General features: G+C 46.0%; 1 long non-coding RNA gene across 1 annotated transcript in view; it reads left to right on the top strand.

Annotated features, from left to right (window-relative positions):
* Positions 1–362: 362 nt before the first annotated feature.
* The window catches only part of LOC311621207, a 33,608-nt gene continuing 6,997 nt past the window's right edge, over positions 363–26,973 (top strand). Inside the window, exons 1-2 of the long non-coding RNA XR_014794798.1 lie at positions 363–418; positions 14,919–15,046. This is a non-coding gene — a long non-coding RNA (uncharacterized lncRNA). The remainder of the gene's footprint in view (positions 419–14,918; positions 15,047–26,973) is intronic.

The raw sequence follows: 26,973 nt of genomic DNA, 5'->3' as shown, positions 1-26,973 counted from the left end.
CCAGCCAGGGCTGGGCAATATTTCATTGTATGAGTTTGTTTAGCCGTTCGTGTGTTGAGGGGCATTTGGTTATCTCAGGTTGTGGGAGATTATGAGTAAAACTGTTGTCAGCATTCTTACCAAGTCTCTGTGGGCAGAGGCTTTCGTTTCACGCAGGAGCGGAATTGCTGGGCCATGGGGTAGACACGTGATTCATTCTATTGGGAATTGCTCACCATTTCCCAGAGCGACTGCATCATTCCTGTTTCCACCAGCAATGTGGAGCGTCCCAGGAGCTCCACCTCCTTGTCCGAGCCATCACGCTGTCCGGTCTGCAGGACCGAGGGCCAGGGGACCTCGCAGCTCCACGCCTGGGAGGTGGCAGATGTCTGCGCTCAGAGCGCAGTGAGAGGAGACTTCTGAACCGTGGAATCATGAGGTATCGATCTCTGTCCACTTCCAGGCCTGTCCTGAGGCTCGGTTACGCATTAAAATACGTGGCTGGGAGAAGCATTTTTTTCAATGAGGCTTCCTCAGACTCAGAGCCCACACCTCAGCTCCCAGGTTCAACAAAGGCTGGCGGGTCCTCTTACTCAGAGCAAGAGGGTCCTGGTTCTGAGGTTGGCTCCTCCCCTGGCCTTGTCCCCGGCTCTGCACTGCACCCGGTGACAGTGTTCATCTCTCTGACAGTCTGACTCTCGGGGTAGGTTCGTTCTTTTACATGGACTTGTACCTGTGAAGCAGGGTTGTCCCCAAATGATGGTTTTAAACAAAAGCATGAATGTCTGGTGTGTTGGGTATTATAACTTATGAGTCGGGGAGTGAAAATCTGTCCTGGTCTTTTACACCCTAACCGTAAGCAGGACTCTTCCAAAAAAAATGGCTCAGTGGTTGAGCGTCGACCTATGAACCAGGAGGTCAGGGTTCGATTCCTGGTCAGGGCACACGCCCAGGTTGCAGGCTCCATCCCCAGTGTGCGGTGTGCAGGAGGCAGCCGATCCATGATTCTATCTCATCCTTGATGTTTCTATCTCTCCCTCTCCCTTCAATACAAATATATATTTTAAAAAATGGTTTTGGCTAGTTTGAATGATTTCCTAAAGAGGTATTTCCCAGAAGAACATTATTAAATCAAGAATAATGAATGCTCTCTGATAATTGCCAAGCAGAATGATAATGTGATAATGGCATTATCTGTCAAAAGCAATGCTATGCAGCTTTCTTGACATGGATTAGTACTCTACCGGTTTGAAACAGGGCTACCGGTTTGTGTTCGTTGTGTAAAAATATTTGTGTGTTATACTCTCCCCTCAGCCACTGCTCAATGGGGACAGCCTTCTTTTTGGAAGTGATTAAAATTCTCTAAAATTCACTGTGGCGATGGTTGCACAGTCTGAATATAATAATAGTCATTGAACTTGCACCCTTTAAATAGGTGGGTTATGTGGTTTGTGAATGTTATCCCAACAAAGTCGTTATTCTTAAAATGAAGTAGGGGAAGGGCATATGAATGTCTGAGAAGCTTCTATGATACGACTCAAGCCATCAAATTCTCACCCAACTGAAAACCAAAAACAATTTTATGTGCAACTTCCAAGCACCCCGAGAAAAGGAAGCATGATCTGGTCCAACCGAAGCCGGAGCACAATAATGTAACAGCGCGCACTGGGTTTTTGTTTGTTATCAGGCACTGAGCTAAACATCCTATTTATTTATTTTCAATTTATTTTCTTAAAAACGTTTTTATTGATTTCAGAGTGAAAGGGAGAGGGAGAAAGAGAGAAACATCAATGATGAGTGAGAATCATTGATCAGCTGCCTCCTGCAGGCCCCACAACCCGGGAATGTGCCCTGGCCAGAATCGAACCTGGGACCCTTCAGTCTGCAGGCTGATACTCTATCCACTGAGCCAAACCAGCGAGCCAAACCCATGATCATTTTTATTTACAGATTAGGCAAGGTAAGAAATTAACAGCAACGTTAATAATAAAATAGGACAGTTATAGCAATGTGCTGAAATAGAAGCGATGTGAATGTAATCTATCAGATACCTTATGGTCTGGCCTCAGCTTTCTTCTTGCGCTGATGTGAGATGCTTTCAGGCCTGTGGTGACAGGAAGGGAATGGCGCCAGCGTGGTGACATAGTGTCAGGCTACTTGGCCACAAGCACCTGCCAGCCCATCGGATTCCCCACGGCTACTCAGCTACGAGCAGGCGGGCAGCATAGACAGCGTGGCTTCTCTGGACCGTGGATGCTATCAATCAGCTCACTGCCCAGAACCCCGAGCAACCTAAAACCTGCGAATGGTTTACTTCTGGAATTTTCCATTTCATGCGTTTGGCCCGCAGGGAACTGGAGCTCTGGACGGTGAAACCACAGCTGCGGGGGGATTGCTGTAAACTCCATTTGTTAGTGTTCTCCCTCTGCTCCTTTTCCATTTTCTTTTCTGTCCCCGAGTTCGCGTTCCGGGGCCGTTTGTCTGCCAGGCCTCCCAGAACACCGAGCTGTGCTTTCACAGCAGCGCGGTCCCACAGAGCCCGTGTTTCTCAGCGGGCAGCTCTAGCTTTTCCCTTCGCAGGTGATGAGAGTCTTTGTCAGTGTGACGGGCCCACTCGCTGTCACCCCAGTTTGAGCGTAGGCACACTTGGAGGTTGTTCTGCTTGTTCTCTCTCCCCTTCCCTGGGGGAGTGGAGGGGGCTGGCTCTGTGTCATACTCACAAAGCCATACCTTGTGTCACACTCATAGGCCCCTCCCAGGCGACACGGCCTTGTCCCGGTTCCAGGTCAGCAGCCCCGCACGGTGCTCACCACCGATCCTGGGCTGGGGGCTGGGGGCTGGGGTGGGGCTGGAAGCCCTTGCTCCTCCGGTGGCCTCTGCAGGGATGACCTCCCTCCCAATTAGAACAGCGGCCACGTGGGTGGCGGACCAGCCTGTTCCGTGCTTCTGCCCCTCCTACCGGTCTCAGGGCGCTTTCTTCTTTGCCTCTCTCGTAGGACTTGCATTCAGCCAGCTTCCCCTCGGTTCTGGATGATGGTTGTTCTGTATTTTAGTTGTAATTCTGATGTGGTTGTGGGAGTCGGTGAGAGCAGGCATTTACCTACGCCGCGATCTTCTAGTTTCACATTTTTATTGCTAATTTTGACAATCTGACTCAATTATTCATTTCATTACTTTTTCAAATTTCCTTACATTTTCTAGGTGATCATCTTATTAGTTAAAAATATTAGCAATCATATTCCTGCTTCTTAAGAAGTTTTTCCTTACATTCCATGTCGTGATGGGCAGAATAATGATCCCCAAAGATGAACAAGTCCTACCGTCTGAAAATGATCAATGTTACGCTACATGACAAAAGGAAACTTAGGTTGCACGTGGAATTCAGGTTGCCAATCAGCTGATTTTAAAGTAAGAAGACCATCTCGACTGCCACAAGCTAATCTGGAGCCCTTAAACACCAAGAAACTTTCCGAGCCTCAGTCTGAGGAAGGTGTGTGATCACAGAAGGTCAGAGAGGTGAGATATTAGCAGGACGGGGCTAGGCATCGCTGGCCTTGAAAATGGAGGGAGAGGAGCCAGGAGCTGAGGAGTGTGAGTGACCTCCAGGGGCAGGAGAGCCTCCAGGAGGGAAGCCTCCTGCCAGTGCTTCGGCTTTAGTCCAGCAGATCCCCATCAGACTTCTGACCTGCAGAGCTACGGCATACCGCGTGTTCTGTGCTGTTCAGTTTGTGGTCATTTGTTACTGCGGTGATGGAAAGCTAACACACATGTGGCCCTCGCCGGTTTGGCTCAGTGGATAGAGTATTAGCCTGCGAACCGAAGGGTCCTGGTTTCCGTTCTGACCAAGGGCATGTACTTCAGTGGCAGGCTCCTCCCTAGCCTGGCCGCTGGTCTGGCCCTTATAGGAGGCAACCAACCAACGTGCTCCTCTCACATCGATATTTCTCTCTGTCTTTCCCTCTCTCTAAAAATTGATGGAAAAATATTCTCGGGTGAGGAGTAAAAAGAACAGAAAGCTAGCACACCTGTGTTCTTGCCTTTACTCGGCAAGGTTAAATAATATTGTCACCTTTCGGATGGAGAAAGCATTTAGGTTGACAAACCCAGGGAGGCTCTGCCATTTGTCAGCCACAAACGATAGGGATCCTTCTTTGCTTCATTAAATCTAATTAAATGTCTAGTTTTATCGATCTGATTGCTAATGATACATTTGAATGACTTCCTACTGCATTTTTCTAGTTGATTCATTTATTTTTATTTAACTTCTGGAAGTACCATTTGTAAGGTTCTTATCTGACGTATTGGTCCCTGCGGGTCCGTTTGCTCCCGTGTCACTTGCTGTGACAAGCCTCCGGTCTGATGTACACACCCTTCCTTTCATCTTTCACTCCTCCCACATTGAAGCTACGTTTCGAAGGACAGAGTCGGTAAGCAGTGCACATAGCTGGTGACTTCGCCCCGTGCTCCTCAACGTCTCTGCGGTCATGGGGGAAGGTGGATGTCTTCCGAGGAGGCTTCTTCTCTTCGTTGTAACAGCACACGGCTCCGAGACTACGTCACGGCGGGCTGGCCCTTCCCAACCAGCAGGCGGTAAACAAAGATGCTTCCTCTCCTGGGAACCTGGATCTCGAACGGAATGCCGTGGTGCTATTGAAGCTGAGTTTTTGGCTAGCATTATCTTCCTTTTATGGATCTTTATTTACCTGACTTACCCAGAGCCAGTGTCTCATGTCTCCACGCAACAGCCTGGGGCTGATCCACAGGAGATAGTGGTCAAGGTGATATGTGACACCCTCACCTGTGTCTGCGGCTTACCACAGCAGTGTTCCCTTCACACTATTTCAGTCCATGACTTGTTTTGATTTTGTTTTTAGTGTAAGGAACTGGATATAACAAAAAAGAAAAACGTGCCCAATAATTACCAAGAGGCATTAGACTAAGAACAAATTCTAGAAGGCTCTCCCCGATGACTCCTGGGTCGCCCGGTGTCCCTCCCAATTAATTCCTGTTTTCTCCCTGAGCAGTGGTTGGCAGACTCATTAGTCAACACAGCCAAATATCAATAGAGCGATTGGCATTTCTTTTGGGAGCCAATTCTTTAAGCTTAAACTTCTTCTAACACCACTTCTTCAAAATAGACTTGCCCAGGCCGTGGTGTTTTGTGGAAGAGCCACACTCAAGGGGCCAAAGAGCCACATGTGGCTTGAGAGCCACAGTTTGCTGACCGCTGTCCTGGAGTAAGAAACTGGACAATGGAGATGAGGTTAACGAAGACTTCTGATTCTAGCTTTGCAGGAAGGATGTCAGCAAACCTCCTTTCCAAGTCAGTTCGATGTGACTCCCAAGTCAAGTGAAAGGTCCGAGCAGCCACTCGTTGCTGTGGACTCACTCCCGGCCAAATGGTGGCTCACCAGTGAGCGTGGCTTCCACGTGACCTGGCTTAATGGTCAAGGTGGCAAACAAGGGCAGGATGTCCAGTGCAGGCCAGTGAGTGACACGAGGACAGTCCTTGGGGGAAAGCCAGAACGGCATAGTGGCATCAGATGGGCGAGACCATGGGCATTAGGAAGTAGGTAAGATTTGGCATTAGGAGGTACCCTGTTTCCCCGAAAATAAGACATCCTTCGAAAATAAGACCTAGCGCATGGAAAGATAAGACATCCCCTGAAAATAAGACCTAGCGCAACTTTGGGAGAAAAAAAATTAATATAAGACACTGTCTTATTTTCGGGGAAACAGGGTGGGTAAGATTTGGCATTCGGAGGTAGGTAAGGTTTGGCAGGGGGAAACAGGGTGGGTAAGATTTGGCATTCGGAGGTAGGTAAGGTTTGGCAGGGGGAAACAGGGTGGGTAAGATTTGGCATTCGAAGGTAGGTAAGGTTTGGCAGGGGGAAACAGGGTGGGTAAGATTTGGCATTCGGAGGTAGGTAAGGTTTGGCAGGGGGAAACAGGGTGGGTAAGATCTGGCATTCGGAGGTAGGTAAGGTTTGGCAGCGGATCTGCTCTTTGGAGCTCTTTCGGACAGAGCCTTCCTCTGAGCCTTCAGCGCCCCCGCTAGCGTGACCCGCTTCCAGAGTAAACCTTTACCAAGAGGAACTGACCTGTACTCTTACTGAGATGGATCTGTAGGACGAAAGGTATGGATCTAAGACACCCATGTGCACACAACCCTCCAGAACCCGCCGGGAGAAGAGAGGGTTTTGGAGCAGTTCCTGCGGCATCGCTGAGTCGCTGAGGAGAAGTCGGATGCCTGCCACAGGAATGTCTGAAACGGGTGGCTCACAGGAACCAGCCAGCCGAGGTCATGTCCTTCCTCCTGCGGCTCTCCCGGAACCTGCTTAATCCACCGAACCGGGGATGAAGATGTGAGGAATGGATGCGAGAGGTTTTGGACCACAATCAATGGTAATGTGTTGGGTGGCTAGAAGACAGGCAACCTCAGGCATGACACGTTCTGGTTTCCATGTCTTGCTTCTTTCCTCCCTTAACCCCTCCCCCAGGGGACACTTTAAAGAGAACCAGGGAGCCGGGACCAGTTTGGCTCAGTGGGTAGAACGTCGGCCTGCGGACTGAGGGGTCCCGGGTTCGATTCCGGTCAAGGGCATGTACCTTGGTTGCGGGCACATCCCCAGTAGGGGGTGTGCAAGAGGCAGCTGATCGATGATTCTCTCTCATCGATGTTTCTAACTCTCTATCTCTCTCTTCCTCTCTGTGAAAAATCAATAAAATATATATTAAAAAATAAAAAAAAATAAAGAGAACCAGGGAAATTATGTTAAGGAGCAATTATTAATTTTTTATGTGTGATGATGGCATCAGGGCTGTATTTTTTAGTCTATCCGTGAGAGATGCACACGAAGCACTTTCTGGTAAAATGAAATGAGTGGATTGAAACTATTCCAACTCCACTTGTCAAAAACTGTGGGTGTTGGGATGGATGGGGCAACAGATGACAAGATTGACAGAATGCTGACAATCGCTGAACACTGGGTGACGGGTCCAAGGGGATTGATTCGGCTCTCTCTACCTTTGTGAATATTTGAAAATTTCATAGTAAATGTGGTGAGTTTATAGGTGATTTATCTTACCTATCTATCTATCTATCTATCTACTCATCCTCACCCAAGGATATTTTTCCATTGATCTTTTAGAGAGAGTGGAAGAGAGAGGGAAAGACAGAAATATTGATGTGAAAGAAACACATTGATTGGTTGCCTCCCTCATGTACCTCCCACCAGGGAACTATCAGAATCAAACCCAGGACCCTTTGGTCTGCAGGCTGACACTCTATTCACCGAGCCAAACCGGGTGGGGCTATCTTTGCTTTTCAATATTTTATAAACTTTTACGATGAGGAATAAGCACTAGTTTTTCAGTATTTTAAAGATATGTCCTGTATTTCAAACACATCCCCATTTCTAATGGCTTTGTTCAGCCTTACTTCCTCTGCCCGCTCCCCAGGTTTTGATGAATGAATTTGGACATTGTCAGGAAAGCTGCCACCTTCCATCACAAGGCCGCTTGGAAGTGCGGCTGAGATCACGTTTCTGAAAATAGCCATCACAGTGTGATCCAGAGGGACTGCTGTTGGTTATTGACTTGCTTCTGGATTTTTTTTTTCTCTTTCTGTCTTTTTGTTGTTATAATCCAGATGTTAGCACATATATGCAAGTAAATGAACTTTGACCTTATGACCTTCCATATTGATCACTGGGATTGGGCTTCAGACGTCATTTTCTTTGTTTTAGTTCTATTCCCTTTTCCCTGAGATGCAACTGAAAGTCTCCTCTGAAAAACTGCTTTTGGCAGAGAAATTATCCCCAAATAACTCTCTCTCTTAAGAGTGTGCCCATGAGAAACTCTCCTATGCTCCTCATTCTAATAGATAAATGTGAAATGTCTAAGTGCATGGAAAATACTGAGGTGGTAATAATAATAATAATAATAATAATAATAATAATAATAATTTCCTTTTCCCTCCACTCCCTTCAACTCTCTCTTCCTGCTTCTTTCTTTGTCTCGGGTCCTGCTGTTACTGCCCTGCTTCTAATCTGCTCATTTTCCAGTTCTGTGGCCCATCCGGGCCTGCTGACCTCTTCCTGCGCTCCTGCTTCTCTATCGATACATCCATGTCCTCTTCCTGCACTGTGGTCATCGGGGTGCACTGTGGGTGACGGGGCGCACTGTGGGTGACAGGATGCACTGTGGGTGACGGGTGCACTGTGGTCATCGGAGTGCCCTCGGGGAGGTGGGACTTAAAGAAACCTGCTCCTTTGAGGCAGGTCCCGCCTAGGTATCGTCTTCAGAACGGGAAACGGTAAGGAGCAAGTAGCAGAGTGCGCCCAGGCGGGCAGCCAGCGCGGGGCCTGGTGTGAGTGCCTGGACACTGGGTGCATCACCGTGGGGGGCTGTGCTGGGAGCAGGAGGGGAGACGGGCCGCCTGCAAAGCTGTGGATGGAGGGAAAGTGGCCGGGGACAGTGAGACTGGCACCTGGCCTGGTACCGAGTCCCCAGATCAGTGACCGGGTGCTACCCTGTTTCCCCAAAAATAAGACAGTGTCTTATATTAATTTTTGCTCCCAAAGATGCGCTAGGTCTTATTTTCAGGGGATGTCTTATTTTTCCATGAAGAAGAATACGGTACACATTTATTGTTAAATGAAAATAAAGGAAATTTATTACCTGTATACGGTATGGTAGTACGGTAGTTGTCACCACAAACCAGACAAACTGTGAATCCTACAGTATCAAGAATTTACTCACTTATTCAATGACAATCATGTCATCATCTTCTGGAACATCATCACAACAATCCAATTCCTGAATTTCCTGTGACTCCATTTCTTTCAGAATCAGTGGACCAAATCTCTCATGTTTAGCCTAGGGGGGGCCTTATTTTCGGGGGGATGCCTTATATTTCACTCAGAAGGAAACCTGTAAGTAGGTCTTATTTTCGGAGGATGTCTTATTTTCGGGGAAACACGGTAGATAAGCCGGGACACAGATTGGTAAGGAGTGGAAGCTGAAATGACGGTAAATCCTGAAACCATGAGTGAGACAGAAGCCTCCTTCCAGAGGAGCGCTGAAGGATGTTATTGGTTCAGGGTGAGCTGGTCTTTGCTCGCAAGGCTGGAGGGAAAATGCTCTTTTCCGTGGACGGTGATCAGCGAGCACACCCCCCCAATCCGGCTGCAGGTCCTACCGCCTGCCGGGCTTGCGGGCACGAAGGGGCTGGGACCCACAGGCAGAGGGAAGGAGAGGAATTCCTGGTGGGGAAGTCAGACTTCAGAAGTGGCTTCAATTAGAAACCAGGACGAGTTTGTTGTTTGTTTTTTAAACACAACAAACAACAAACAAACAAACAAACAAACAAACAGGATTATGAAGATTGTCGGCTCTCCATTCGCCTGTTTCTGATGGGGAAGGCAGGGTTATCAGTCACCATAGTCACCAAGCCCCGGACGCGTCCTCAGGCAGTCGCTTTGCAATGAAGTCATTTCACTCCGGAAGTGTGACGGGCAGGGCGGACTCGGGCTGAGTGTGGAGGAGGAGCAGCCTGGGAGGCCGTCCTGGGCGCTCAGAGCCGCGTGGACGGTGCGGGGTCTCTGCTGCCCTCATGGTGGGAGGTGACGTCGGGGTGGATGGCGGCCACGCCAGTGTCACTTCTGCTTCTGCACTTCTTCTGTGGTCACGTTTCCTCCCCGCCACACACATCTGTCTGCCAACGTTTGCCTAACAATCTTCTCAAATAGTCGTCTTGCTTTTGTGCTGTGCTTTGACTCATTTTATTTGCATAGATGGAACAGACATGTTTAATATAGAATTAGCTCCTTACGCGTTTTTTTTTTTTTTTAATGGAACAATGTGATTCTAAGACTCAGTAGGTACGTCTGTCTCTGGGTTTGCTAAGCCTTCATGGTTTTGATTTATTCTGATGTGTTTCCTAGTAGAGAGCAGTCAGTCATCCAATTCACCCCTACCTGGTTCCACCCGCAGCACTTACACCTCAAAGGGTGTCCTCTTCCCAAAGATGCCACGTTTCTCAGGGGCCTGCCCTGCCAAGAAGTGACATTCTCTGCCCCCCCCCCCAGCCCCCACCTCCAGGGCCAAGGTTACAAGCACCAGGTGAAGCTGCCGAGGATGCTATAGGCTTCATTTCTGCAGTCAAAGCAGAGCACTTGTCTTTATGACTGGATTCGTGCTAACTAAATGAAATTTGTAGCATGGGAATGTTAAGATTTGGATTTTTTCAATCCTATTCAGGTAGGAACGAGCCAAGACAAATAACTGCATTGTAATAAAAAGTAAAGGTCTTTATTAAAAGTAATTTTGTATAACGTTTAACCATTATAACTAATTTTGTGAGTCTTTTAATAGACAAAGCCAAATAGTATTTGTCATATATATATATATTTTTTACAAAATCATTATTTGTATGATTTTCTTGCCAACTTAATAGTTTTTTTTTTTTTTTAATAAGTTTTTATTTTTCATATTATTACAAATGTTCCTTCCTCCCCCCCCCCCACCATTGCTCTCCTCCACCAGGTTCCCACCCCACCCTCTGCCCTTTCCCCTCTCCCCATTGTCCTCATCCATAGGTGCACAGTTTATGTTCAGTCTCTTCCCACGCCCCCCTCTCCCCTTTTCCCCAAGAATCGTCAGTTCACTCCCCTTCCATACCTCTGATTCTATTATATTCAACAGTTAATATTGTTCATCAGATTTTTTTAATTTCCTTGGTTTTTAGATTCACTTGTTGATAATTACGTATTTGTTGTTCATAATTTTTATCTTTGTTTACTTTCTCTTCTGAAAGAACCCCCTTCAGCAATTCATATAATTCTGGTTTGGTGGTGATGAACTCCTTTAGCTTTTTTTTATTAGTGAAGCTCTTTATCTGGCCTTCGATTCTGAGTGATAGCTTTGCTGGGTAGCTTATTTTTGGCTGTAGGTTCTTGCTATTCATCACCTTGAATATTTCTTGCCATTCCCTTCTGGCCTGCATGGTTTCTGTTGAGAAGTCAGCTGACAATCGTATAGGTGCTCCTTTATAAGTCACTACCTTCTTTGCTCTTGCTTCTTTTAATATTCTCTCTTTATCTTTTGCTCTTGGAATTTTAATAATGATGTGTCTCGGTGTGGTCCTCTTTGGATTCCTTTTGTTTGGAGTTCTGTGCGCTTCCTGGACTTGTAAGTCAAATTCTTTCACCAGGTGGGGGAAGTTTTCTGTCACTATTTCTTTCAGTATGTTTTCGATATCTTGCTCTCTCTCATCTTCTGGAACCCCCATAATTCTGATGTTGGTTCGCTTGAAGTTGTCCCAGAGGTTTCTTACATTATCTTCAATTTTCTGGATTCTCTTGCCTTCTAGCTTCTGTGGAGGAGTGTCTTCTGGCTCTTTATGTTCCAAATCTTTGACTTGATTCTTGCGATCTTCCCTTCTGTTTTTAGGACTCTGTAGAATATTTTTTATTTCAGACAATGTATTCTTTATTTCTTGTTGATCCCTTATCATTTCTTGTTGACTCCTTATTAATTCTAGTTGATCTCTTTTCATATCCTCATAGGCCTTATCCATCTTTTCTAGGAAATTCTTGAAAAACCTTATAAGCGTAGATTTGAACTCTATATCCAGACGCTTTTTGTCCTCCATTTCTTTCGTTTGTGATCTATTTTGTTGTCGCATTTCGCAGTTACAGATGGGACGGGGTTTCAGGGTGGAGCCTGCAGCTTTGGCTTCCGTCAGCCCCGCCCTATGCGGGTCCTTCAGTGCTCGCTGCCGGCGCCTCTGAGAGAAAGGTGCCCTCGATTTTCGCCTGCTACCAAACAGTCTATGCTCTCCCCCAATGAGCCCAGTATTGGGGTTCAGTTCAGTTGGAAGTGGAGTTGGAGGTGGCGTTCAGAGCAGTCTGGAGCCCCAGTCTCCTTCCCGTCAGGGCAATCCCGCGGCACAGCCGACCGTCCCTTCTCTGGGGGCAGTGTGTGCGCCTCCGGGACCTCCTTTCTCCGCTACCCCGGGGTTCCGACTTACAGCCCAGCTCCCTATGGCTGAGCCTGAGTCCCCGGGGTCTGGCCCAGAACTGGGGTTCAGAGCAGTCAGGGGCCCAGCACAGTCGGAGTTTTCTCTCCTTCCCGCTAGGGAACACCCACCAGGCACTCGGCCTCCCTCCTCTCCGGCTCCGTCCTCTCCGCGCGCCGCGTGTCTCCGTACCTTGGGCTTTTACAGCTCCTCCGCGCCTCCTTCTGGTTTTCTCCTTGCTTCTTGTTGTAGGATTTCCAGTCAGTCGACTTTCCTGTAGTTCTGGGTAATGTCCATTTTATATTTTAGTTGTATTTTATTAAAATTGTTGTGTGCAGCTGCGGCTAGTTGCCTACCCGAGCAGCCATCTTGGATTCCCCCTCAATAGTTTTAATTCTGTACTAAGAATTTTTATGAGTATCCTTTTTCCTCCACACTGAGGACTCAGGTTCAGAGTGCCCCATTTAGTTGTTACACATTTAATCTCTTAAATTGAGGGTTTAAGACAGATTCAGAAGAAAGAAAAGGTGTTTCTCTCTTGTTCACTAAAGGTAAAATTAAATTATCCCAATGAAATGACTTGATTAGGTCTCTCTCTATATATATATTATTGATTTTTTACAGAGAGGAAGAGAGAGGGATAGAGAGTTAGAAACATTGATGAGAGAGAACCATTGTTCAGCTGACTCTTGCACACCCCCCACCAGGGATGTGCCCGCAACCAAGGTACATGCCCTTGACTGGAATCGAACCTGGGACCTTTCAGTCCACAGGCCGACGCTCTATCCACTGAGCCAAACCGGTTTCGGCGATTAAGTCTCTTTCGTCCAATGCAAGGACTTCCTGTTTTGCTGGTTGAGCTGTGTGGTCTACCTTCATGAAATCACCTGCTTCTACATCACAAGCATCTTGGAAGTCCAGACACATGGGCTTGGCTGTTAGAATGTTGTCTGTGGGGACAAGGCCAGCTCATTCGCGGGGGCCTCCATCCGTGTGTCAGTTTCCAGTGGTGTGGAGAGCATCAAGTGTCCGATGCACCTCTCCCTGCAGCTCTCTTGGTATTTCTTTCAGATGACTCCGCCTCTGATCGGTACTTTGTAGAAAGGACTTCAGGCATATTTAAAGGGGAAGGAACAGCACCAAGGTGGTACAATGCACATTCATTCATGAAAGCTTTTATTAGTGAATAAAAGAAAGCTCAGCCCAGCTGGTGTTGCTCAGTGGTTGAGCATGGACCTATGATTCAAGAGGGCACGATTTCGTTCCGGTCAGGGCCCATGTCTGGGTTGCAGGCTTGATCCCAGTAGGGTAGGTGCAAGAGGAAGCTGATCAATGACTCTCTCTCATCATTGATGTTTCCATCTCTCCCTCTCTCTCTCTCTCTCTCTCTCTCTCTCTCATCAATAAGAACATATTTTAAAAAAAGATAATATGAAAGACAGTAAGAGCATGTAGTTGAATCATCAAAGCAGTGTTGAACATTTAGAGAGGGCCGATTATTTGGGGTGTTTTATAAATTGGAAAAATATGCTAACATGAATTCTAATTCTAACTTTGTGATAAAATCAGGAGGAAAACACATAACTGATTTAAACCAATCTATCAAGCCATACGAATTTGGCCAAGAACTTCCCACGCTTAGAAATATCAGTGAACTCTATATTAATTAAGATTAATTAAATTTGAAGGGAAGTCCTTCAAAGTGTGCTTTAAAGAACCAAGGCTGTTAGCATTATGTGCTTCTGCATAGTCACCTGTCTTCCTCTCTGTCTTGTCCCACATACAACTAAGTCCATTGATTCAACTTAAAAGTAAACCCCTATATTTTTTCCTCTGAGCTACAGTTTAGCAAGTCACCTGTATTTATAGACCAGCGGTTCTCAACCTTCCTCATGCCGCGGCCCTTTAATACAGCTGCTCCTGTTGTGGTGACCCCCCCAACCATAAAATTATTTTTGTTGCTACTTCATAACTGTAATTTTGCTACTGTTATGAATGGTAATGTAAATACCTGTGTTTTCCGATGGTCTTAGGCTCTATAGCAGCAGTTCTCAACCTGTGGGTCGCCTAAGACCATCGAAAAACATAGATATTAACATTACGACTCATTAACAGTAGCAAAATTACAGTTATGAAGTAGCAACGAAAATAATTTTATGGTTGGCGAGGTCACCACAACATGAGGAGCTGTATTAAAGGGCCACGCATTAGGAAGGTTGAGAACCACTGTTACAGATAGACCAGAGGCCCGGTGCACGAAATTCCTAAGCCAAGGAAGCCAGGAGCTTCCTGAAATTTAAGAGATCGTTTAGCCTAATCCATACATTTTCTCCTGAGATGGTAAAATATGTAAGGATTTGATCAGAAAATATTGACATCACACAACAGGGGTCATTGTCGGGTTCTGGCCCAGCCATGCTTCTCTCCCCGTGTTCTGATGGGCTGCTATGTGCTGGTTATTTCTAGTCCTCAGCCAGTCAGCTTGCCGGCCACGCTAAGGGCAACGTGGTTGAAGGTCAGTCATAGCTCATTGTTGTCATACAGAACATTCTTCACATCCTATTTTTGATCCTTTTTATATGTCTGTGAGTTTTTTTGGTTTTCTTCTGAGAGAATGGAGAAACGTACGCATGTGAAAACCTTTAGAGTTTTCACAAGGGCCTGCAGCTCCTGTCAAGTCAAAGCAACATGCCCGGAGCAGGGTGACCGAGGCTCCCGGTGCTCGGCGCAGGCAGACCAAAGGCCTCCCTCCCAGGTCAGCTCTCCCCCGGCACAGGCCGCACAGCCTGCCTTTGTCATTGCGGCGCAGTGACTCAGCTTCCCCTGCACAGCACCCCCGGGCGGCTTATCAAAACCAGGTGCTGGCCTGGCCCTCCCTCTGCCGCCGGGGGATTCGGGAGGTACGGGCTATTCCCAGGTCATGCCGAGAGCCGCCGTCCAGGATGTTCACAAAATGACCCGTTGTTGTCCTCAATCCACCTGCCAATTTTCTGGGAGAGAGAAGAAATGAAGAGGAGAAGCGCTTGAGAACAGACCGCGGCGAAGGTGGGTTAACCTGGGTGGGTAAGACCAGGGAAGGTGTTTTATTGCATTTCACACCCCCCTGAAGCTTGGGGATTTCATGTGTGTGAGAAGGAGGCATCGGACAGGCAATGTCACTGGCCCAGAGCTCAGAGGGAGGCTCTCCGTTCCATCAGCACAAACACGGGGAGCTTCTCTGGTTGAGGGGGAAAAAAAAATCAGCACAGAAGATGCCAGAAGGCATAAAAACCTTCAATACAGCCGGGACCGGTTTGGCTCAATGGATAGAGTGTCGGCTTGGGGACTGAAGGGTCCCGGGTTCGATTCCGGTGAAGGGCATGTACCTTGGTTGCGGGCATATCCCCAGTAGGGGGTGTGCAAGAGGCAGCTGATCTATGACTCTCTCTCATGGATGTTTCTAGCTCTCTATCTCTCTCCCTTCCTGTCTGTACAAAATCAATAAAATATATTAAAAAAAACAAAACAAAAACCTTCAATACAAACAGACACATGAAGAAGTATCAATGACTTTCTGCTCCATCCCCCAGCCCTTTCACCCAAGAGAAGGGCTCCCTGACATTGCCTACAAAACCAGAGCTGTGGCCGCCCGCAGACCTCCCACAGGCGGGCCTGGAGGCCCAGAATCAGCGCATCTGGACCCGCAGGCTCACCGGGGGGTAGACCTACTGCCCAGGCCCTGCTCAGGACCACCCCGCATTCCTGGTGCTTTATTGTGTTGTCTCTGTCTGCACTATTCAAAAATTCTTACAACCTGGACTTCCTTTCACTTCTCCTATGAAGATATAAATACATGAGTTCAGCCCAATGTTAATTCCCGCGTCCTCGGCACTTTATGGAGAATTCCAGAGTGAAAGAATCCATGCTCTTTTCACCCCGTGTCCCCAGTGGAGAAAGAGAAAAGGTTCTCAGTTCTTCATTGCCTCGGCCCAGGCTGCCACGCTTTAGCAGTAACTTTTAAGGAATGTACACTTAAAGGTTCACCCTTTTAAAATCTGCAGTCAACTTTATACACATAACTTGACTTTGCCGCTTCCACTCGAATTGGTTTTCTTGTTCAATCTCAGCATTTCCACAGGTTAATAAACAAAAGTGAACACAACCGCATAACTTTTGCATATAGATATAAATAACAGGTAGGATGTCCCCAAAACAAATACACACATTTTAAGTGATTACAAAGGCATTGTTTAGTGAAATATATTTCATTTTCAAAATTGAGCTGTCAGCTATTCAAGTGTGTCTACATTGTTGGGGGACACCCACCCTGTGTACATGTGTGTGAATATATACACGTGTGTGTACATATAACTAAATTCTACAAGTTACCTAACAGTCTCCTACTGATGGAGGTCCACATGGTCCCATATGTTTTGCTACTAAAAGCAGAGCAGTAATAAGCATTCTGACATTCTGCAATATGTGTTCCTTCACACTGGTGCGATCATTGCCATCGGCTGTAGTCCCACAAGTGGAACTGCAGGTCAAAAGGTTTTTTGTCTTAAAAAAACAAAAACAAACAAACAAACAAACAAAAAACACAACCCCCAAAATGGCTGACATTACAAAAAGGCCCCAGGTCACATTTCCCCCAGCACGTGTCAGGTTGATGTCCCCGAATCCTCCCTGTGCTGGCGACGACGTCCCTTAGAATTCCTGGTCGTTGGTGTTTTGTTTTGTTTTTCTTTCTATCCTTTCATCTTCCCTGTGTATTACCATATTGGATTTTTGGGGGACTTTTTTGCCTTAGAGATTAGCAAAGATTAGGATGATTGGCTAGAGAGAAGATGGAGATAAAGAAACTCACATATCTGCCGAGACCGGTTTGGCTCAATGGACAGAGCGTCGGCTTGGGGACTGAAAGGTCCCAGGTTCGATTCCGGTCAAGGGCATGTACCTTGGTTGCGGGCATATCCCCAGTAGGGGGTGTGCAAGAGGCGGCTGATCGATGACTCTCTCTCATAGATGTTTCTAGCTCTCTATCTCTCTCCCTCTCTGTACAAAATCAATAAAATATATTTAAAAAAGAAAAAAAAAAAAGAAACTCACATATCATGCAGTACAATGTTTTGGAGGACAATCAGACCCACTATTTTGAAATTTAAATTGTTGTGTGTCTTTGATCCAGAAATTCTCTCTGGTAATTTTCCTACATTAATAAACATCTTCATAAAATTATTTTTGTAATGTTTTTAATACATTGTAATTAGAAAATTTTGTGCAACCTACATGCCCATGCAGTAAAAACTTTATGCAGAATTGTGTTATGTATATTGTACCTTGTGGTTTAAAACAATGGATTCATTCATATTGTCAAGTGGAGACATTCATTGCTTATACATACAATTAGAAGAGCACAGGTTATGAAAAACTTATATCTCGGTATGTCCTTTTTTGGTGAAAACGAGTATTATCTATAGGAAACATGCAAACAGGCATTGCCTCTGGGATGTAGGACTGCAGGTAATTCCCCTCCCCCCTTTTCCTTTTAGACATTGTTGTACTTTTTTCGATGATAAACACATATTGCTTTTATAATTAGAAATAATGAAGTCATTTTCGTTTTGCAAAATTAATTCCAATTGAAACTGTATTATGTATCATCGCATCTGATCCCGCCGTGCCTTCTTATTCTCGGAGCTGGTGGAAGCGGTGTGCGGGGGGGCAGGAGGGGCAGAGGCTGCCCTGGGGCGAGGGTAGCGGAGAGGGCCCTGCTGCCCACGTCAGGGCTGGGAACCTGCATCCGGTGCATAAGAAGCATCCGTCCGCTTTGACGGGAATTTTCTGGCCTCACATTGTTTATTAGCGCCAGGACCCTGGCTATGTGTGCCCAGAAGAATGAGAAAGAGGAAGATCAAGGAAAGTGCAAAGTAAGGAAACGAGGTTCTGTTAATACTCTGCTTGTCCGCCTTCATGAAAGATTTGTCTGTGAAAGACGTTGAACCCATCAGCTTAATCAGGGATTAACTCGCTAGCTGGAACAGAGTGTGGGCAATTAAGAGTTTATTGGAAATTAATTGGAAATAATGCAGCGTTGTGAGAGGGGAGGAAGATGGTTTAAAGGAGAGTATGCCAGATGCTTTGGAATGGCCGAGGATAAACACGTGCAAACTACCATTTGATAATGGGAGGTTATTGCAAACTAGAGGCCCGGTGCATGACATTCGTGCATGAGTAGGGTTCCTAGGCCTGGCCAGAGATCAGGGCTGACCGGGGCCTTCCTTCATTCTATGGTGTCCCCTGGTGGTCAGCACACGTCATAGTGAGTGGTCAAGCTCCTGGTTGGTCAGATTCCCAGTCGGTTGAACTCCCAAGGGGACAATTTGCATATTGGCCTTTTTATTATATAAGATGATAAAGTTCCTCCAAGTGTAAGAATAGAAGGTTGGGGAAAATGAATTTACAGAGACAAGCAGCAAAGACGTAGAAAGACTGGGGAGAGGACGAGGGAGTGAGCGGGTGGGTGAGTGGGTGGTCTGGATTCAGGGCGGACACCTACTCATTCCAGTCCTCGCCACGTTAGCGTCTCCCTGCGGGAATGCCGTGAATCTGCTGGTAAGCTCGTGTTCACGCTTTGTTTGTGGGGTGTTTGCCTCATTGGGTTTGGTTGTGGTGTGGGTGCTGCTGTCCTCACGTCAGAATGTTGTTTGTCTGTCTCTTGTACAGAAGGGGTCGCAGCCCAGGGAGGGCAGCGGGCAGCAGGTGGCTTTTGCTTTGCCAGCAAAGTATGTTAAGGTATTTCCAGTGGACATCATTGAGTTCAGGTGACATCAATTTATCTAGAAAGTGGACTCTTCCCTTGAGTGTGGCTCTTCCACACAATACCACGGCCTGGGCGAGTCTATTTGGAAGAAGTTTAAAAAATGTGGCTCTCCAAAGAAATGTCAGTCGTTGTGCTGTTGATATTTGGCTCCGTGGACTAATGAGTTTGCCGACCCATGAACTTGGCTGTGCTACCCTGTTTCCCCGGAAATAAGACAGTGTCTTATATTAATTTTTTCTCCCAAAGTTGCCCTAGGTCTTATTTTCAGGGGATGTCCTATCTTTCCACGCGCTAGGTCTTATTTTCGGGGAAACACGGTAGTTCCTAAAACAACTGGGACAGAACTAAATGCCCCTGTTCCGCATCCCGTCTCCCTCGAGAGCCTGAAAAGACAGGAAGTTGGGGCGGCAGGCGTCCGGGGCCATGGGTGTTGGCCGCTGCCCTCTGTGCTGGGGATGGAGTTCCCCCTTCAGCGGACGGCACTCCTTCCTGTCAGCACAGCTCCCCGAGAGGCAGCACGATGGTTCGGTCCAGCCTGGATGTCGCAGAAACGGAAACTCAGAAAGCGAAGCGACTTGCCCACGGCGGCAAAGCGAGCGTGGGGGAGCGGGGCGTCTGTGGGGCTTCCCAGCGCCACGGCCGGCGGAGGGCGCTGCTGTCCAGCCTTCCGGGATCGTGGCTTCTAGACACCAGACATGGAATATAGCCGCTGTCAGCACTCGCTGCCGGAGGAAGAATGCTGACACCCAATCTGATTAACGATCAGAGAATTTCGAATTGAAGTAGCAGAAACTGGTTGTTTTTTTCAAATCCCTCAGGTTATATTTTAAAATTCAGTGCTGAGGGAAAGTTTAAGCAGGGGTCCTCAAACTTTTTAAAGTGGGGGCCAGATCACGGTCCCTCAGAGAGCTGGAGGGCCGGACTATATGAACTACTAATTCCTACTGTAACACCTCGGCTGCGCTCACTGCCCAAAAAACCTGGCGGGCCGGATCAGACTCCCCTGGGGGCTGCATGTGGCCCGCGGGCCGTAGTTTGAAGACCCCTGGTTTAAAGAATGCAGTCACGGTTACTCTTGATGAGGGTGTGAGTCTGGAGCACGTCCCTGTGGTGTCGGTAGGATACACACTGGGGCCATGGTTGGGGAGCAGCAGCAACTGTCAAATTCGCGCACTCGGCAGCAATGTCCCGATAGAAACTCGTCACACCGATAATCTTGCAAAAGCATATAAACCAAGGTATGCTATTGATGTTATTGGTAGCAGATGGTTTCAATAGAGAATGACATAGTCATGCAATGCCGTGTTCAAAGTAATGTCTTGAAGATGAAACATTAAACAAAAACACAAAGTCTAGGCAATCATTTCACAATACGTATGTCTATCAGGTCATAACATCGCACACCCTGAAGTTACAGGATGCTATTTGCTAATTATGTCTAAATAAGCTGGGGCGGGGTGAGGGGAAACAGTGCATAGGTTCTGAACATCCTTTCGTTAACTCTAAAAGATAAAGTTATGTCTTCTATAACTTGTCGGGGTTATGTTTTCTGTAACTATAGGGGGTTCTATATTAAACCATTAGAGGCCCGGTGCATGACATTTGTGCACGGGGTGGGGGTGTCCCTCAGCCCGGCCTGCGTCCTCTCTGTCCTTAGTGCTGCTGTGGAGGTGAGAGAAGCTCTTGCTCCCCACTGCTGTGCTCACCAGGCATGAGCCCAGCTTCTGGCTGAGCGGTGCTCCCTCTGTGGGAGCGCACTGGCCGCCAGGGGGCAGCTCCTGCGCTGAGTGTCTGCCCCCTGGTGGTCAGTGCACGACATCGCGACCAATTCGTTCCACTGTTCAGTCTATTTGCGTATTAGGGTTTTATTATACAGGATTGTTAGAAATAAAACCAAGATACTGTCATCAGTGATTGCCTTCAGGGGAAGTTCTAGATGTCTGGTAGTGGAAGACGGGAGGAGGAGAATTCGATATTTTATTTTTACTTTTATTTAATTCCTGGATTTTCTATTTTCATCAGGATAAATAATCAGGTAAATGGAATTATGACACATCCCTGTTTTCTCCCCTGTATTTTTGTGTATAAATAAAGAAAAATAAAGCTTGTCTTGTTAAAATGTTGTAGTTCTGAGTCGGGGGTTTTTAGGGAAGTCCTCTGCTATCTTCCTTTCACAAAGACCGTTTATGTTGTAAAAGAGTGATTCTCTCAAGACAAATGTCTTGTCAGGTGGACACAAAAGAGGGCATCCGCCTTTAGGTCAAACTAATTTCATGTTATGAACCAAACTGTGTAATGTGATTTCTGAGACCTCTCTCTGATCTATCAATCTGCCCATTGAAGCAGCCAAAACCACTTCCAAAACAAACCCTTCTGCAGACGGCAACACGCAGCAATTACGTGAATAAGTTTTTCCACTCGGCCTATTTTTCTGCCCCCGGTTATTAATCAGCCTCACCGGCTACATTTTCCATTTTCCATCCACGTTCAGGCCCGATTCCAGGTGGCCAAACATATCGCATTACACGCATAAAACCAAACAAACCGGTGCTGTTTGCTGAGCAAATGGCTGCGCCTCCTCTCTCAGTCCTCAGCTCCTCTCCGATCGCCCGCAGAACAGAGTGGCTTCCCCACACGGACGCTCAGTGTGCTCCTTCTGTTTGGCCAACTGGAACGTATGGACGTAAAACTGTACTCCTGCTAAGCCTCACCTAACAACTGAGTTCATTTCAGTCGGCACCCTGTCACCTACCGGCTCTCTGAGACTTTGGTTTGATGGTGGTTGTCTTTGCCTTGTCTGTTCTGAATTCAAAGTCTGCAGAGTGTTCCCTCTGAAACACGTTTCCACATACGATTCTTCTTAACCCTGCCTGCACTCAACAGCCACTGTTCTTTATACTCACCTTCTGGACACAGTCAAGTAGAGATTGGGTGTAACTGGGATAAAGAGGGGCCAGGGTGTATATATATATATAATTTTTTTTTTTTTAAGTTTCAAGTGTGATTCCATTGTGGCCACAGATCCTGGCCTTTGGGCAGGCCCAAACATTGCTCTCTGTTAATGATAGTTCTTTTAAATTTAATCCAAATCCTGATAATCTATGAATTTCTATAGACTGGTCTGTCATGAGTGACAACATGGCTGTCACAGCTGTATGCACAGCATGTATGTTCTTTTTTAGAACTTGCGAGAGTGTAAGGCTAATGGTTCTTAGGTTTGAGAGCTTAGAAAAACATCCTGAGGCTTATCCTGCTCTCAAAGGCAATGGTGTGACATGGCATTGGGACATTCTATTTTATTTATTTTTAACATGTTTTTATTTTTATTTTTTAAACATATTTTATTGATTTTTTTACAGAGAAGAAGGGAGAGGAATAGAGAGTTAGAAACATCGGTGAAAGAGAAACATCCATCAGCTGCCTCCTGCACACCTCCTACTGGGCATGTGCCCACAACCAAGTACATGCCCCTGACCAGAATTGAACCTGGGACCTTTCAGTATGCAGACCGACGCTCTATCCGCTGAGCCAAACCAGTCAGGGCTTAACATGTTTTTAATTACAGTTGGCATACAATATGATACTAGTTTCAGGCATATGATAAGATATTTATAGAATCTATGAAGTGGTCACCCCAGTAAGTCTAATACTCATCTGACAGCACACACAGTTATTACAATATTATTGACTATATTCCCCTATGTTGTTCTTTACATCCGCATTGGAATAGTTTGAAATGTTCCCTGGTGACACTAGAGAGTGGCCAAAGTTGAGAACCACCCTATGGGGCTAAGATATTTAAGGAAGTCCAGGTCCTGCCCTGTCAATCCAATGTCCTCTGCCCCACCAGGTCACAGGGCCCCACGCACAGGAGAACAGCAGACAAAGGGAAGTGAGCACCGCCACGGGAAGTGCACATGTTCCTCTGCGTGTGTTTTGTAACGTTGGTTGAAGAGATCCATGTTAGAGTTCATTTCTAGAACTTTCTCTAGAGAGATGTTTTCACTCTGCAGCTCAGGGTCGGCCCCGGGGACGAGGAGATTCGGAAATGTCTTCCAGGGCCTCCTCGCAACCTCTTTGACCAACTTCTCCGTGTGCTCTGCCCTGGAAGCTGTCTACGTCACAGCATCGGAAGCTCCCTCTCCGCTCCTTAGCTAAACGTTAGCTTTCAGAAGCGTCAGGCATTTTCTCACAGGACGTAGATGGTCCATGTATTCGTCCGGGCAGGTATGGAAACTCAGTCCTCTTTCCAGGGAGACTCCGCCTGCCCACCTACTCTGCTCATCAGAGGGGTCAGGTCTCTAGACCAAGACAGCAAGTCATAGTTAAAACAAAGTCACTGCGGGACTCCTCTACAGTCTTGGCGTGCCCACGGCTGTCTTAATTTTAGCAACGAAAGTTCCACACCCAGACAGCTCCTCACCCTGGCAAACTGGGGACTGGTCACCTTCTTCCTTTCTTCCTTCCTTTCTCTTTCTTTCTTCCTTCCTTCCTTCCTTCCTTCCTTCCTTCCTTCCTTCCTTCCTTCCTTCCTTCCTTCCTTCCTCCCTCCCTCCCTCCCTCCCTCCCTCCCTCCCTTTCTTTCTTTCTTTCTTCTCTCTCTCTCTCTCTCTCTCTCTCTCTCTCTCTCTCTCTCTCTCTCTCTCTTTCTCTTTTTAAAATATATTTTATTGATTTCTTTTCTTTCCTTTTTTTTTTTTTTTTTTTTTTTTTTTGGTCACCCTCTTTCTACCTGAGTCTCACTCCATCACGATTGGCTCATAGCCGTGGCTGCTATGGACTAAATATTTGTATCACCTCTCCCCCAAATTTATATGTTTATATTCAGTCCCCCAAGGTGATGGTATAGAAAGGTGGGGCATGGGCCCTAGCCAGTTTGGCTCAGTGGATAGAGTGTCAACCTGTGGACCAAAGGGTCCAGGTTTGATTCCAGTCAAGAGCACATGGCTGGGTTTCGGGCTCTCCCTCATCACTGATGTTTCCATCTCTCTCTCTTCCTCTCCCTTCCTCTCTGAAATAAAATATATATTTATAGTGGGGCATTAGGAGGTGATTAGGTCATGAGGGCTGATCCCTCAGAAATGGGATCAGGGCCCTTAGGAAAGAGACCCCAGAGAGTATCCAGAAAACAACAGCAACGATGAAACCAGGAGGTGAGCTCTCCCCAGACACCCAGTCTACAGGCACTGTGACCTTGGAGTTCCCAGCCTCCAGAACTGTGGGAAGTACTAGTAAACTCCTGTTTCTTATGAGCCACCCGGTCTGTGGCAATTTGTTACTCGCAGCCTGAACAGTGTAAGACAATGGAGGAGGTCGCAGTGTTTAGTGTTCAGTGCATTAGCCATTGCTGTTTTCCCAGTTTAAAAATAACATCCGCTTATTAAGAAACATTGATTTGCATCTCTCTGATGACTAGTAACTCTGAGCATTTTCTCCTGTCTTTTGGCCTTCTGTATGTCCTCTTCGGAGAAGTGTCTATTCGAGTCCTCTTCCCCCCCTTTTTAAATTGGATTGTTTGTCTTCCTTTCATTAAGCTGTATGAGACTTTATATCTTTTGGAAATAATCCCGTATCAGATGTATCATTGGCAGATACGTCCTCCCATACAGTGGGTTCCCTTTTCAATTTGGTGATGGTTTCTTTTGCTGTGCAGAAGCTTTTTATTCCAATGTAGTTCCATTTGTTTTTTTTCTCTTGTGATATATCAGTGAAAATTCTGCTACGTGAGATGTCTGAGATTTTGTTGCCTACGTTTTCTTCTAGGATTTTTATAGTTTTCCATTTTACATTTAGGTCTTTTATCCTTTTGAGTTTATTCTTGTGTATGGTGTAAGTTGGTAGTCTGGTTTCATTTTGTTTGCATGTACCTGGCCAATTTTCCCAACACCATTTATTGAAGAGATGCCCTTACTACATTGTATGCTCTTGCCTCCTTTGTCAAATATTAGTTGAGCATAATGGCTTGGGTCTATTTCTGGTTCTCTGTTCTGTTCCATTGGTCTGTTTGCCTCCTCTTCTGCCAGAACCAGGCTGTTTTGATTACAATGGCTTCCACTTTGCTCTTTCTCAGGATCGCTTCGGTATGTAAATTGTAATTGAAAAATTATTTTTAGCCTGGCCAGTGTTGCCCAGTGGTTGAGCATCAACTTATGAACCAGGAGGTCACAGTTCGATTCCCGGTCAGGCACATGCCCAGGTATTGGGATCCATCCCATGTGGAAGATGCAGGGGGCAGCTGATCAATGATTTTCTCTCATCATTGATGTTTCTCTCTCTCTCTCTTTTCCCACCCTGTTCCTCTCTGAAGTAAATAAAAATGTTATAAATTAAAAAAATAAAATAGACATTTAAAAAACATTAAAAAATAATATAGAAAATAATAAAGAATAAAACAAAAATCATCGACAGAAATAGTCAGTATTACAACATACTCCCAATATTTTTTCTCTGGTTTATATTGATACATATTAATGTAAAAAAACAACACAACAACCCATAAAAAACCAGAGATTCACTCCAGGGAGCAGCTGTCTTTGTAGACAATATTGACCAATAGAGAGCTCAGTCCCATCTCAGATTTCGTCTTACCGACTCCATGCAGAGAAATCCGCTTCTGTTAGGACAGCATTTCTTCAGATCGAGTAAATGTGGTGACTAACATACAGCTTTTTGCATTAAGCTTCAATCCAGTTATACTTCCCTAAGTTGGTAGCAGTTGGATTTTAAATCATCAGAGAACAATTCTTGGATAATTTCCAAAGGACTTTTCTTTTACTATTTGCTTCATTCTTTGTAAATTCAATTCTTGTAATGCAACTATAAATTGATGAATAATAGTGAATAATATCCACATTCCATCTCTCCCAACATTCATGTGTATTTCCATATTTATGTATTTGAGTACTGTATGTAAAAGTGTATAAAGCAATGATGGGATTGTACTGTACATACAAATCTGTACACTGCTATTTTGAAAAGTAGTTAAATGCTGAATATATATATGAAATAATATTTATAAAAATATGACGATATGCACATTAGTAATAGTACAACAATGTTTTCAACTCCAGGTTTTAAAACTAGGTGCTTAAATACCTGTGGAGCCCACCGGCTCCGGCCAGGCCTCTCTTCCCTGCTCCACTCAGGTACTGGCGCCTGAACTTCTTTGTTCTCAGGTCCCTTTCCGCAGGGATTGTCCTAGTGTCCTATTGGCCTTTTCAGGAAGGGACATTCCCAGGCATCTCAAGCCTTCAGTTTCCCACAAGGCTAGCCGCAGGAGCCACTGGGGAGCTAGGACACATCGCCTTCTCCTCTGGCGTCCCTGGCAATCCCGTGTCTTTCTGAAGACCCAGCTCCTGAGAGCCGGCCCCTCCTTCCAGGAAGCCAGCTCCGCTAGGCAATGTGCCCTTGGTTCTAGCCCCTACCGGCTCTCTGGCCTCTGGACTCTCTAACAACACCTCCTGCCACTAGCCTTCTGGCCCGGGGGCCCCGCCTGTTTTTGCTCTGACTCTCCGTTCCTGGTTTGGTTTCCGTCCCCTGTGTCATCAATCACCTCTGCTACATCTCCTCCGCTTGAGAGACCCAGAGTGTTTGATTTATAAATGGACACTAAGAGCTCCTCTAGTTCAAGTTTGCTAAAAAGGTTTCCCGAGCTTAATTATTTAATTGTATTGAATGCTTTTCCTCCTTGAACTTGTTAGTGTGATGAATTACATTCATAGATTTTTTTTTTCCTATTGTTAAAAATTCTTGCATTCAGGGACCAAACCTAGTTTACATACTATATATTGTTTTAAATTTCATTAATTGCTAGACTGCATTTGCTAATTTCTAATTTCTAATTTTTGCCATAGGCTCATGAGGGAGATTTGTTATATTTTTCCTTTATGATGCATTTCTTTTTTTATGGTAGATGTAAGTTTAACTTCTTAAATGTTATTTTTCAGTTACAGTTTAAATTCCATATTATTTTGTATTGGTTTCAGGTGTACAGCATAGCCGTTGGACACACATGTACTTTGCCAAATGGTCCCCTGCTGTTCTCAGTACCCACCTGACACGGTGCCTGGTTATTACAGCATTACTGACGGTCTTCCCCATGCTGTCCTTTACACCCCGTGACCAGTTGTATGTACCAATCTGCACTTCTCAATCCCTCCCCCTTTCACCC

Source organism: Pipistrellus hanaki (genome assembly GCF_964339955.1).
Source record: "Pipistrellus hanaki genome assembly, chromosome: 4".
Taxonomy (NCBI): Eukaryota; Metazoa; Chordata; class Mammalia; order Chiroptera; family Vespertilionidae; genus Pipistrellus; species Pipistrellus hanaki.
Note: the sequence above shows the minus strand (reverse complement) of the source record. Positions and strands in the feature narration are given on the sequence as shown.